Here is a 12,259-nt window from a genome sequence, read left to right on the forward strand (position 1 = left end):
CCAACAGGATAGATGACGGAGAAGAATAAACATGCACCACAGTTTGGTGGAGGTTCGATCTGACTGATGCCAAACAACAAAGAAAATGAGGCTAGACAAAAGATTGGATTAATAAAGTGAAAATCTCTCTCTGAAAAGTTCTTAACAAAAACGTGAGTTCTACCAAAAAAAAAAAAACAAAACAAAAACGTGAGTCTTGTTTGTAGGCTCATTTTAGACCAAACAAGATTCATCCAACATTGTTCAGATTAATAATAGTCTCTGACCTTGTACGTCCTTGGACTTTTGGCGGATATTCTCGTGCTCTAAGATAAGCTTAGCTCACGTAGGGTGGTGCATCAAGTTCGTGAAACAAATTGGTGTGTGGATATATTAGCGAGACTAGTTCTGGTTCCAAAGAAGCTGCGATTGCAAACCTTCATGGCTTCATTCATGAAGAGGCGCAGGAAAAGTGCTTCTTTCATGTAATTATTTATGTAAATTACTTGTATATAATATAATAGAATGTTCTCGCCTCGTTCCAAAAACATTTACCTGAACTACAAAGATAGCACCGACCTTAGAACAACCTTGGAACAGTATTTGGGTCGTTATTTTTCATGCCACAGAAGAATAGCATCCTGTGACCCAAGAATGCAAATCTTACTGATCAAACGTTAGAGCAAAGGACTGAATTATGGGCTTACTAAAAGAAATAAGGGCTCAACCTTTACCACACCCGACCTTCATCCACTGTTTAATTTTCCTAACCTTCAGTCACGTCTATAAATTTCTACAAAAAAAATTAAAAAATTAAAAATTAAAAATTAGATCGACCATTGACTATTGCTTTTGTGATTTAATTTTCTTATCGACCGCTATTATTGGAGGGTTTCACAAATTACCTTTTATCACTTGGCTTAGTAATTAGATCTATGCCCTTCAAATTGTCTTCTTTCTCACTACTTAGCTATTTCTTTGATTTCATATTCAAGTTTCAATTCATTGATTGTTTATTGAGGTTATCATTTCTTTGATTTTTCAATGAACTTTAGCTTCTCTATTGATGAATAGAAGTAATAAAGGAGATGTGCAGTACCAATAAAAACGACTTTGTTCGATCTAAGCACGGTCGTATTGTTAGTCCCATCGCATGAAGTAGCCTCTTCAATGAAGCATTAAGTACACATTTATGTTGCAATGGATATGTTTTTGTTTTACTTGGTAGCATCAAACTTTTAGTTTCATTTATTAAACTCAAAAGCTTCTTAAAAAGTTGTTTTCCTAATATTAAAGAATCATGTTCAACTAGTCAATTAGATATTAGGGCTGCAACAAGGTTGGGTAGGGCCGGACTTTTGCAATCCTAAGCCCAATCCTATATGTTATAATATAGGGGTGCAAGTTTGGCCCTGGCGGCCTTGACCCGCCCTGAGCTCGAATAGGGCTTGGGCTAAAGATTTTGGCCCTAACGGCGGGTTAGGGCCAAAATATTCTGGCCCTGAACTAGGGCCAAGGGCGGACCTGGGATTACTCTCTGGGCCGCCCAGCCCATCCCATCCCAGCCCGCCCCTAATTTTGGCCCTAATCTTGGCCCTGATTCTGGCCATGATTCTAGCCCTGATTTTGACCCTGATTCTAGCCCTGATCTTGACCCTGATCTTGGCCTTGATTCTGGCCATGATCTTGGCCCTGATCTAGGCCCATGATTTTGGCCGTGATTTGAGTCTGGATGTTTTGTAAAAAGATAATAAAAATAAATTATATCTTCATTACCAATGTAGTAAGCATTCACTAAATTTTGGCCCGATCCTGACCCTAATTTTGGTTCTAGTCTTAATGTTAATTTGACCCTGATCATGTATTAGACTTTTACCTTAATCTTCACAATAACATTGATATAACTCTAAGTCTCGACTTTTACCTTCATTCATTTTTATCATATTAGACTATGAGTTCACTTTTTATATTATTTTTAAGATAATTTTCATTTTTCGAACTAAGTCATTTTTAGTTCCAAAAAGTTATTGATTTTTTATTTTTTGATTAAGGCGAGATAATATATTATAAATAATAAAAGCTAGTATATAGAGAATTAACATCTAACAAATCTACACCCGTAATTTCTCATCATGAATATTGACATTTTCTTTTGCCTCCAATGTGATATTTCAGAAGAAGAAGAAGAAAAAAAAAACTTATTAAGGATAGATATCCATGTTTGTAACTAAAATATAATTTATTTAACTACGAAAAAAATATCAATACTAAATTATCGTTGATTTGCTTGTTAACAAAGTTTTGAATATGATTTTTTTTTGTTGAATAAGGATATCAATGGGAGGGGTTTTCAATTTCCATCACCAAAATAATGGGGGAGGTATTCAATTTCCATCATCAAAGCAATGAGAGACTTTTAGAGATCAATATAAAATTATGGAGTATGAATTTATTTATGTTTAAAGCAACACTATCAACTTATTGACTATTTTATCATTTTGTATGAGCTTGAATTATCTTATATTTTTATGAATTTTGTTTTTAGTTTATTAATGATACTTTTATTTTTATTATTATTATATTTTTTTAATGAATTTACATTTGATATTTTAGGTCCAAGGATAGGACCAATTAAGGCTAGGGCCAAGATAAGGTCAATTAGGGTCATAAACAAATGCTAATCAAGGTTAGGGCCGATTAGGGCCAGGGACAGGGCCAATCAAGGCTAATCAGGGCTAGGGACAGGGCCAATCAGGGCTAATCAGGGTCAAGGCCAGGGCCAATTAGGGACAATCAGGGTTAGGGCCAATTAGGGCCAATCAGGGCGAACCCATCCCGACCCGGTCCAATTAGGGCCAATTAGGGCGGGAATGGGCTTGGCTTGGCCCTGTAAGGCTCAGGGCTAGGGACAATAATCTTTGGCCCTAAACTAGGGTCAGTGCGGGAATGGGCTCAGATTAGAACATATAGGGCTAGGCTTGGGATTGCAAAAGCCCGGCCCAGCCTGGCCCAGTTGTAGCCCTATTATAATATGAGCAAATTCCCGCCCTAACCCTAGTTCCGGGCCAAGGATTATTGTCCCTAGACCTAAGCCCTATAGGGCCAAACCAAGATCCATTCCAACCTTGATTGGCCCTAATTGGGCGAAGTCGGGATGGGTTGGCCTCCCTGTCCCTCACCCTAATTGACCCTATCTTGGCCTACGTTGGCTCGATTGGCACATTGGGTGCCTTGTCCCTAGCCTTAATTGGTCATATTCTGTGGACCTAAAATATTAAATTTAAGGGGAATTCAAAAAAAAAAAAAAAAGTATCACAATTAAACTAAAAATAAAACTCATAGTGAAAGAATGCAATGAAAAACTCTAATTTTGATAAGTAGGTTGCTTACCTTGATGGGTAAGTCTTATGTATTTATAAATAAACATGATTGTTGTACAAGATCCGTTTACAATATTCAAATTTGAATTCAAAACTTAAAAAACTTGAATTCAAAAATTGAATTCAAAATCAATTCAAGCCATAACAGATCCGTTATGGTCTCTCATCCCCCCTCAAACTCTGCATTGGCAAGTGCATGAGTTTGTCTCTATGCTTGAAGAAAGCTTGTGATGTTAAGTCCTTAATAAACACATCTGCAATTTGATCATCCAACCGAACAAAGTGCACTTTTAAGGTGTTGTTTTGAACCAAGTCTTGGACAAAATGATAGTCCACTTCTATATGTTTTGTGCGAGCATGTAGCACTAGATTTGCAGCCATTTGTGTTGCAGACACATTATCACAGCAAATGTCCATTCCTCTTGGAAGTTGCACTTGCAAATCACGTACAACATAAGAAAGCCATAGTAACTCAGATTCTGTGATGGCAAGGGATTTGTACTCAACTTCTGTACTTGATCCAGATACTGTAGGTTGTTTCTTGGAAGACCATGATAATAAATTATCCCCAAGAAAAGTGCAAAACCCACTAGTTGATCGGCGTGTGTCTGGACATCCTGCCCAATCTGCATCAGTATAAGCAGCTATGAAAGAAAGTTGGGTTGGTTTCAAGAGAACACCAGCACCAATAGTATGCTTGACATAACATAAAATACGTTTTGCTGCTTGTAGATGATCTTCTGTGGGAGATTGCATGAACTAACACACTTGATTGACTGCATAGGAGATATCTGGTCTAGTGATCGTCAGATATTGTAAGGCTCCTACTAAGTGTTGGGTTGGATCGTAGGAGTGGTGTTGGATCAGTGTCATTGCAGAGGCATAACTTTGTAGCACTTTAATAAATCGATGGAGTATTTACTTTGAGTGAGTAAAAGACCATCTGAACTTCGATTAGCCTCAATTCCGAAGAATTAATGCAAGTGTCCCAAATCTGTCATTGCAAATTCTTTGCCCAGGCTTTGAATAACCTCTTGAATTGCAGCGTCATTGGCTCCTATTAATATTATATCATCTACATATAATAACAATACTGTCATTCTACCTTGGGTGTTGCGTGTAAACATGGAAGAATCTGCCATGCTTTGCTTGAAACCTTCTCCTTGTAGGTATGTTTTGAATCTGTGAAACCAAGCTCGTGGAGCTTGCTTGAGACCATAAATTGCTTTTTGTAGATGACAAACATAGGTTGGTTTAGATGTGGAAACAAACCCATGTGGTTGTTCCATGTAAACATCTTCTGCTAAGTTGCCATTCAAGAAGGCATTTTTCACATCAAGTTGATGTATTGGCCATGACTTTGATAGTGCAACGATTAATACTGTCCGAATGGTGGCTGGCTTTACAACTGGACTAAATGTTTCATGAAAATCCATTCCTGCTTGCTGGTTGAACCCCTTGTCAACTAATTGTGCCTTGTATCTGTCAATGGAATCATCACTTTTTGTCTTGATCCTGTACACCCACTTACAACCTACAATATTCATACCCTTAGAGTAAGGCCCCAAGTTCCAAGTCTGATTGTCTATCAAGGCATTGTATTCTTTTTGCATTGCATCAATCCACTTTGGGTCTTTTGAAGCTGATTTGTAGGTTTTAAGTTCAGTTGGGATGTTGGAGATGGTGGTAAGAAAGGTTTGAGGTATTGGGTGTCTAATAGTGAGTAAAGAGAGGGATTTTTGGTTTGGCGGAATTGGTTTTACTCCTAGTAATCATAGGATGAGATGGTTGGCGCTATGGTTGGTCTATTGTTGGTGGGGATTGATTAACATCTTGGGTTGGATTTGCCATTGATATGGCTGGTGATGATGTTGTAGGGGCTGTTTGTGATGGTTGGTTGTTTGAAATAGGTGAAGAAGAATGTGAAGTGAGTGGAGGCACATTTGGTGGGTTGTGTGGGATGAAAATAGGTAGAGAAATAAGTTCGATTGGCGGTTTGTTTGATGATTGGTGTGATGGGGGATTTGAAAAGGGAAATTCCTTTTCTTCAAAAATAACATGTCTAGATAAATATACCTTGCCAGTGTCCTTATCTAAGCATCTATAACCCTTGTGATAAAGACTGTAACCAAGAAAGACACAAGCCTTGGACTTTGGGGATAATTTGTCTTCTCTGTAGGGTGTCAAGTTGGGGTAACAAAGGCAGCCAAAAACTCTCGATAAACAATAATTTGGTTTTAAGCCAAAACAATGCTTCATGAGGAGATTTTCCTTGCAATACCGGTGTAGGTAACCGGTTTATTAAATAGACAGTAGCAGTAAAGGCTTCTAACCAATATTCTTTGGGCATGTGAGCTTGGAATAGAAGGGATAAACCCATCTCTGTAATGTGTCTGTGTTTTCTTTCTGAAACTCCATTTTGTTCTGGAGTATGAGGACATGAAATCTTGGATACAATGCCACATTCATCAAGATAGTTTTTGAAAGCTCCCCTTGTTAAGTCTAAGGCTCCATCACTTTGAAAAAATTTAATAGAAGTAGAAATCAAGTCTTCAGCCATATTTTTAAAATGCTTGAAACAATGAATTGCATCATATTTAAATCGTAGAGGATAAAACCAAGTAAATCGACTGAAATCATGAACAAAAATAATATATGAATTGAATCCACTAATTGACAAAGTTTTAGTGGGACCCCACAAATAACAATGAATAAGCTGTAATGGTTGAGTAGTTCGACTAACTGAAATAGAAAATGGCAATTTGTGATGTTTGCCTAGTTGGCAAGCATCACAAATTTTATTGGATCCAAGTGTTTCAAAGGAATTAAATAAGACACTATTTCTCAAATGAGTAAGTATTGCAGAAGAAGGATGACCAAGCCGGCGATGCCAATCATCAGAAGGAACTTTATTTCCATAAAGAGCCAAAGGAGGCACATCATTGAACAAGAAAGAATACAATTTATCTTTGACTGGACCCTTCAGTAGAGTGATGCCTGACTCCAAATCCTTATCACAGAAACCCCATGGAAAATATTCAACCGAACAATTATTGTCAGACGTATGTTGAGAAATGAAAATTAAATTCTTTGACAATTGGGGAACTATTAGTATGTCATTAAGAGATAAATGATTTGAATTTTTTTCAAAATTGATGAGCCTATATGAGTTATAGGGAGTTTTTACCATCACCAACTGAAACCTGGTCTTCTCCTTTGTAAGTGGCAGATTGATGTAGCATGGCTAGATCAAATGACATATGGCTAGTAGCACCTGAATCCGGTATCCACTATGCATCATTCTGTGGTGTAATGTGTTGGGTATTTTGGGTACCATGTAAGCCAGCATAAGGAATGTGAGGTGGTGGATTATGATTATTTCGGCTCTGGGCATAACGGAAATAACATCTATTGGCCGAATGGCCTTGCTTAGCACATATTTGACATTTGAAGGAATTAGTATTAAAGGTGTTTTGGTTTGGTCGGTTATAGGAATTTTGAGATCTTGGAGGGCCATTTGATGAATTTCGGAAGTCGGATCTAGGTGGGTTTCGGTTGTTGGGTGGATAAGATTTAATACTATTATTAGGCCGATTAAATTTAGGATGATCTGTAACAAGTAATGCAGTAGGGGAATGGGAATCAATTAAGATTGATTGGATGTTCCCATAGCCACGGCGTAACCGTTGCTCATGAGTAAGTAGTTTGGCTCTTAGGTCGGTTGAGGTAATGGGTGGGGTAATATTTTCCACAGTGATGATGAAAGTGAGATAATCCGAACCAAGACCATTTAATGTATATGCTACCAAGTCAGAATCATTTACCTTGTCATTGATTGTCGCTAAGGAATCATGGATGGACTTAATTTTGTGAAGATAGTCCGTAATTGTGCTCGTTCCTTTATTGATCATCTGCAATTCATTGCGAAGATAAGTCTTTCAAGTAGTGGACTGTTGTCGGAAAAGTTGTGCAAGAGAATCCCATATATCTTTCACTATTTGAAGGCCAAGAATCTAAGAAGAAAGAGACGGTGTGAGGGTGGCATTGATGCATGCTCAAACAAAATGATCATTCTTTCTCCAGGTTTGAAATGCTGGATTCGGCATTTGAGTTTCTCCAGTAGTGACAGTTTGATTTGGCATTGATCCAGTACCATCAAGATGATGCATAAGATCACAGGTAATAAAAATGGATTCTAATTGTTCTCTCCACATGAGATAATTTGCTCCATCAAGCTTGACAGAAACAAGGTTGGAGAGATTGGTGATGAGAAATGGAGTGTTAGCAGTGGGCATTGAAAATATAGTGTTTTGGGGGAAGAAAAAAGAAATCTCAAAACCTTAGCTCTAATACCATGAAAGAATGCAAAGAAAAACTCTAATTTTGATAAGTAGGTTGTTTACCTTGATGGGTAAGTCTTATGTATTTATAAATAAACATAGTTGTTGTACAAGATTCGTTTATAATTTTCAAATTTGAATTCAAAATTAAAAACTTGAATTCAAAAATCTAATTCAAACCATAATCCATTATGGTTTTTCACATAGAAATATAAGATGATTCAAACTCCTACAAAATGATAAAATAGTTAATAAGTTGATAGTGTTGCTTTAAACATAAATAAATTCACACTCCATAATTCTTTATTAAGCTCTGAAAGTCTCCCATTGCTTTGGTGATATTAATTGAAAACCTCTCCCATTGATATCCTTATTCAACAAAAAAAAAATCTATATTCAAAACCTTGTTAACAAGTAAATCAACGATAATTTAGTATTGATATTTTTTCCGTAGTTTAAGAAAATGATATTTTAGTTATAAACACAACTATTTATCCTTAATAAGTTTTTATGAAATATCGCATTTGAGGCAAAAGAAAGATGTCAATATTAAGGATGAAAAGTTGGGGGGTGTAGATTTGTTAGATATTAATTCTCTATATACTAGTTTTTACTATTTATAATATATTATCTCTCCTTAGTCTCAAAAAAAAAAAAAAAAAATCAATGTTTTTTGGGAACTAAAAATGACTTTGTTCAAAAAAATTATCTTAAAAATAATATAAAAAATGAACTCATAGTCTAATATGGTCAAAATGACTGAAGGTCAAAATCGAAATTAATAGTAATTTCAAAATTAATATGAAAATTAGGATAAAAATCTAGTATATGATCAAGGTCAAATTAACATTAAGACTAGAGCCAAAATTAGGGTCAAGATTAGGGCCAAAATCAGATGGATGCTTACTACATTGGGAATGATGATATAATTTATTTTTATAAAATTTTCTACAAAATATGATTATGTTTTAGGAATTTGACACGTGTCAAGTATTCACTTATGTAGATTAAAATTAATTCCTCTCCATATGGGTGGAGGGTCCAAATTCAAATCAGGGCCAGGATCAGGACCAAAATCATGGGCCTAGATTAGGATCAGGATCAGGGCCAAACAAGGCCAAAATCAATGCCAAAATTAAGACCAAAATCAAGGTCAGAATCAGAGCCAAAATTCACTCATTCGTTATCTAGATATTTCTACATTATTTTCGAATATTTTGTAATGTTTTTTTATTTATTATTTTTTATTCCATTTATATGTTAACTAAACCAACAAAAATGATTTTTATATTTTTCTTTTCATTTGTATGTTAACCCAAAAACAAAAAAAGTTGAAAATATGTTAATGACAAAATAATGAACAATTCCTTAAGAATATTAAAAAAACAATACAATATCATCAAGGAGAAAGAGAAGTTAGGATGCTAAAATACTAATTATCAAATTCATTGTTTAAACGATAAAGTGAAAGCATTGCAAAGTCCAAAAATGAGTAAAAAGTTAAAAGAATGTTATTACACATGAAAGAAATTTGAAACATGGAATAAATTTTGATAGAAACCTTTGAAATTTCAGTCGAAATGCTTGCATTTTTTTTTAAATTTAAACGAAACTAGACAGATTTTGTTTCTATTCAATATTTCCATTGAAGCACACCAAAATTTCGACCGAAACTAGTTGAAACCAGGTTTCGATCAATTTCTTTTATAAAACTCATTGCTTTCGGACGAAACCTGCAAAGATATTTGGCAGGTCATGCAGAACTAGTACAGTCCCAGACAGAAAAGGGAGTTTATGACTCCTAGCACGTTCACAAGCACCACAAGCAGTGTGTCTAAGAGATGTCAAGGCAAATAGAAAGCCTTGGCAATGTATCGAACTGTCTTGAATGATGGGTGTCCAAGCCTTTAATTCCCGTCGGTGATTAGAGCACTGGTATGAACATCAGCAGGAGTGGTAGTAGTAATTGTGGAAGTGGCAAAGCATATAAACTGCTGTCACTCTGGCAGCAAAACACCCTCTGGTTCGTCTGAGAGTCCTTAATTAGAAGTAAAGATGAGTAGAACTGAAACAAAACATTGTTATTGGCAGAGAACATTGTACAAGAGTAATATCACGGCCATTACAAGTATAAGTAGCAGAACCCATAGCAGAATTAGAATGAGGAAGGCCATTACTGATAACAATCTGGTCAGAACCAAAATAAGGTGAAACCCGCTACTAGATTACTCACATCTGCAGTCAGATGATTATTAGAACTAGTGTCTAAGATCCAGTAAGAAGTACCAAGACTCAAAAAGACAGGCCAGAGAGAAAAAATTGTGCCAAGAAATGCGTTGTTGAACCGTCATGGGTGATGAGAAGCATAATAGTCACCTTGAGAACAAATCTGACAAGATGACCCTTGATGATCCGAAGAACAGGATGTTGGATTAGAGAACGACTGAAGGATTGCTGCTGTGAAGAGAAGTTAGGTGCATGATGAGAAATCGATGATTGATTCTGATCAGGATATTTTTGACAAGAGTATCGTGGATCAGAGGATGGCTACTTAGAATGATTACGGACAGAACAACGGTTGTGATTAAAACGGCCATCATTGGAACGATATGGGAAGTTGTGTTGAGAGAAGTCGAAGAGCAGTAGAGAGTTAGATGTTCCATGACCAGATTGAGAAGTCACAATATTAGCTGTGGTAAGCTGAAGAGAATCAGAGGATGAGTTTAACAATGACCTGTGACTGATCAGCAAACCAAAGAGCTCAACGAAGGATGCTAGAGTAGGCTGAAGATGGATGGATGTGGCAAAGTCTATAATCAGTAACCAAGCCATGGATAACTGGGATAATTCGGGGTCCATAGCTCAGTGGTAGAGCATTTGACTGCAGATCAAGAGGTCACCGGTTCAAACCCGGTTGGGCCCTGATTAATTAGGTTTAATTGGCCGTCTTAGCTCAGCTGGTAGAGCGCGTGGCTTTTAACCACGTGGTCGTGGGTTCGATTCCACAGACGGCGTTTCATATTTTTGATATTATCTTTTGGAGATGTAGGAGATGTAGGAGAGTAGAGATGTGAAAGATGTCAAACGTTTTCATAGCGATTGAGTTGGGTAGTATCGTACAGTCCTCAGGTTCCTTATAGACTCTGATATTGACCGTAGTTTACCTTGCCCTCACACTTATGAACAAAGTGGGATTGTGGAACCGCAACATCACCACACAGTTGAAACCGGTTTAACTTTGTTGGCCCATTCTCACAATCCACGCAAATATAGGAGTCATGCCTTCGAAAGTATTGTATTTTGATTAATATGATGCCCACTCTAGTTCTGGGTAATGTTTCGCCCTTGTTTAAACTCTTTGGAGAAACCCTTGACTGTAAAACTCTTTGTGTTTTTTATTGTGTTTGTTATCCTCTTTTTAGGCCTTTTAACAAACACAAACTTGATTTTCGATCCAATCTCCATGCCTTTCTAGGTTACAGTTCGCGGCATCATGGGTATAAGTGTTATGATCCAACAACTGGGAAATTAATTATTTCTTTCCATGTCATCTTTGGTGAGCTGAGAATTCGTTTTAGTGAGAGGACCCCCCCCTTCCCAACAGAATTCCTCTCTCCCTTCTCTATTGGTCCCACTTCCTATCCTTCCTCCTTTGGTTACTCCACCTACCCAGTCCAACCCTAGCTTGACCTCTGGAATCCCCTCCTTATCAAACTCTAGTTTGGCGAACACTCACCCACAAAACCCTAGCTGCACCCCTCTACCCACTTTACCTTTGGTTGAGTCCTCCCCTTCGTCTAACACCTTTGATCGAACCTTGTCCGACCCTTATTTATCTCTTCCACAAATCGGTCTCATGGTTGATCTACCCGTTGCTAGCCATCCGACAAATTCTCATCCAATGGTCACTTGCAATAAAGATGGTACTTAGAGCCCTGAAGCTTATCTTGCCACTTATACCGTTCCTGATCTCACCTAGATTGAACCTTCCGATTTCACCATTGTCCCCACGCTAGAGGAAAGCCATGGATGAGGGGTTCATTGTTCTAATCAAGAATTGAACTGGGTCTTTTGTACCCCTTCCCTAGTCAGAAAACGTCATTGAATTTCTTTTGGATTAATAGAAAAGCATATGGTTCCATTGAGAGGTATAAGGCCCGCTTGGTTGCTAAGGGGTTCAACTAACAAGAAGGTCTTGATTATAATGAATACGACAACTATTTGGTTGGTTCTATCCATTGTTGTTTTTAAATCTTGGCCAATTAGATAACTAAATATTCATAATGTATTTTTGCATTGCATATTACAGTAGACTGTGTGCATTAAGCAACCCCCTGATTATTGATGCTCACCATCTAGATTGTGGTTGTAGATTACATCGTTCTCTGTAGAGTCTCAAGCAGGCTCTTCGAGTATGGTTTGATAGACTAAGTACATTTCTATTGGAATATGGATTTTAAGGGTCCAAAACTGATATTTTACTTGTTTATCCATACAGAGATAGTCGGGATCAATTACATTATGATCTATGTCGATGACATCATCCTCACTAGGAGTAGT

At 37.0% G+C, this 12,259-nt stretch overlaps 2 non-coding genes across 2 annotated transcripts; both read left to right on the top strand.

Annotated features, from left to right (window-relative positions):
* The first annotated feature begins 10,550 nt into the window (after positions 1-10,550).
* On the top strand, positions 10,551-10,622 carry TRNAC-GCA (transfer RNA cysteine (anticodon GCA)). The gene has a single exon. It is a non-coding gene; the product is annotated as a tRNA-Cys (tRNA).
* Positions 10,623-10,641: 19 nt separating this feature from the next.
* On the top strand, positions 10,642-10,713 carry TRNAK-UUU (transfer RNA lysine (anticodon UUU)). The gene has a single exon. It is a non-coding gene; the product is annotated as a tRNA-Lys (tRNA).
* The last annotated feature ends 1,546 nt before the right edge of the window (positions 10,714-12,259 follow it).

Source organism: Hakea prostrata, chromosome 7 (assembly GCF_041222555.1).
Source record: "Hakea prostrata isolate BN-2017 chromosome 7, UWA_Hpros_2, whole genome shotgun sequence".
NCBI classification, from domain to species: domain Eukaryota; kingdom Viridiplantae; phylum Streptophyta; class Magnoliopsida; order Proteales; family Proteaceae; genus Hakea; species Hakea prostrata.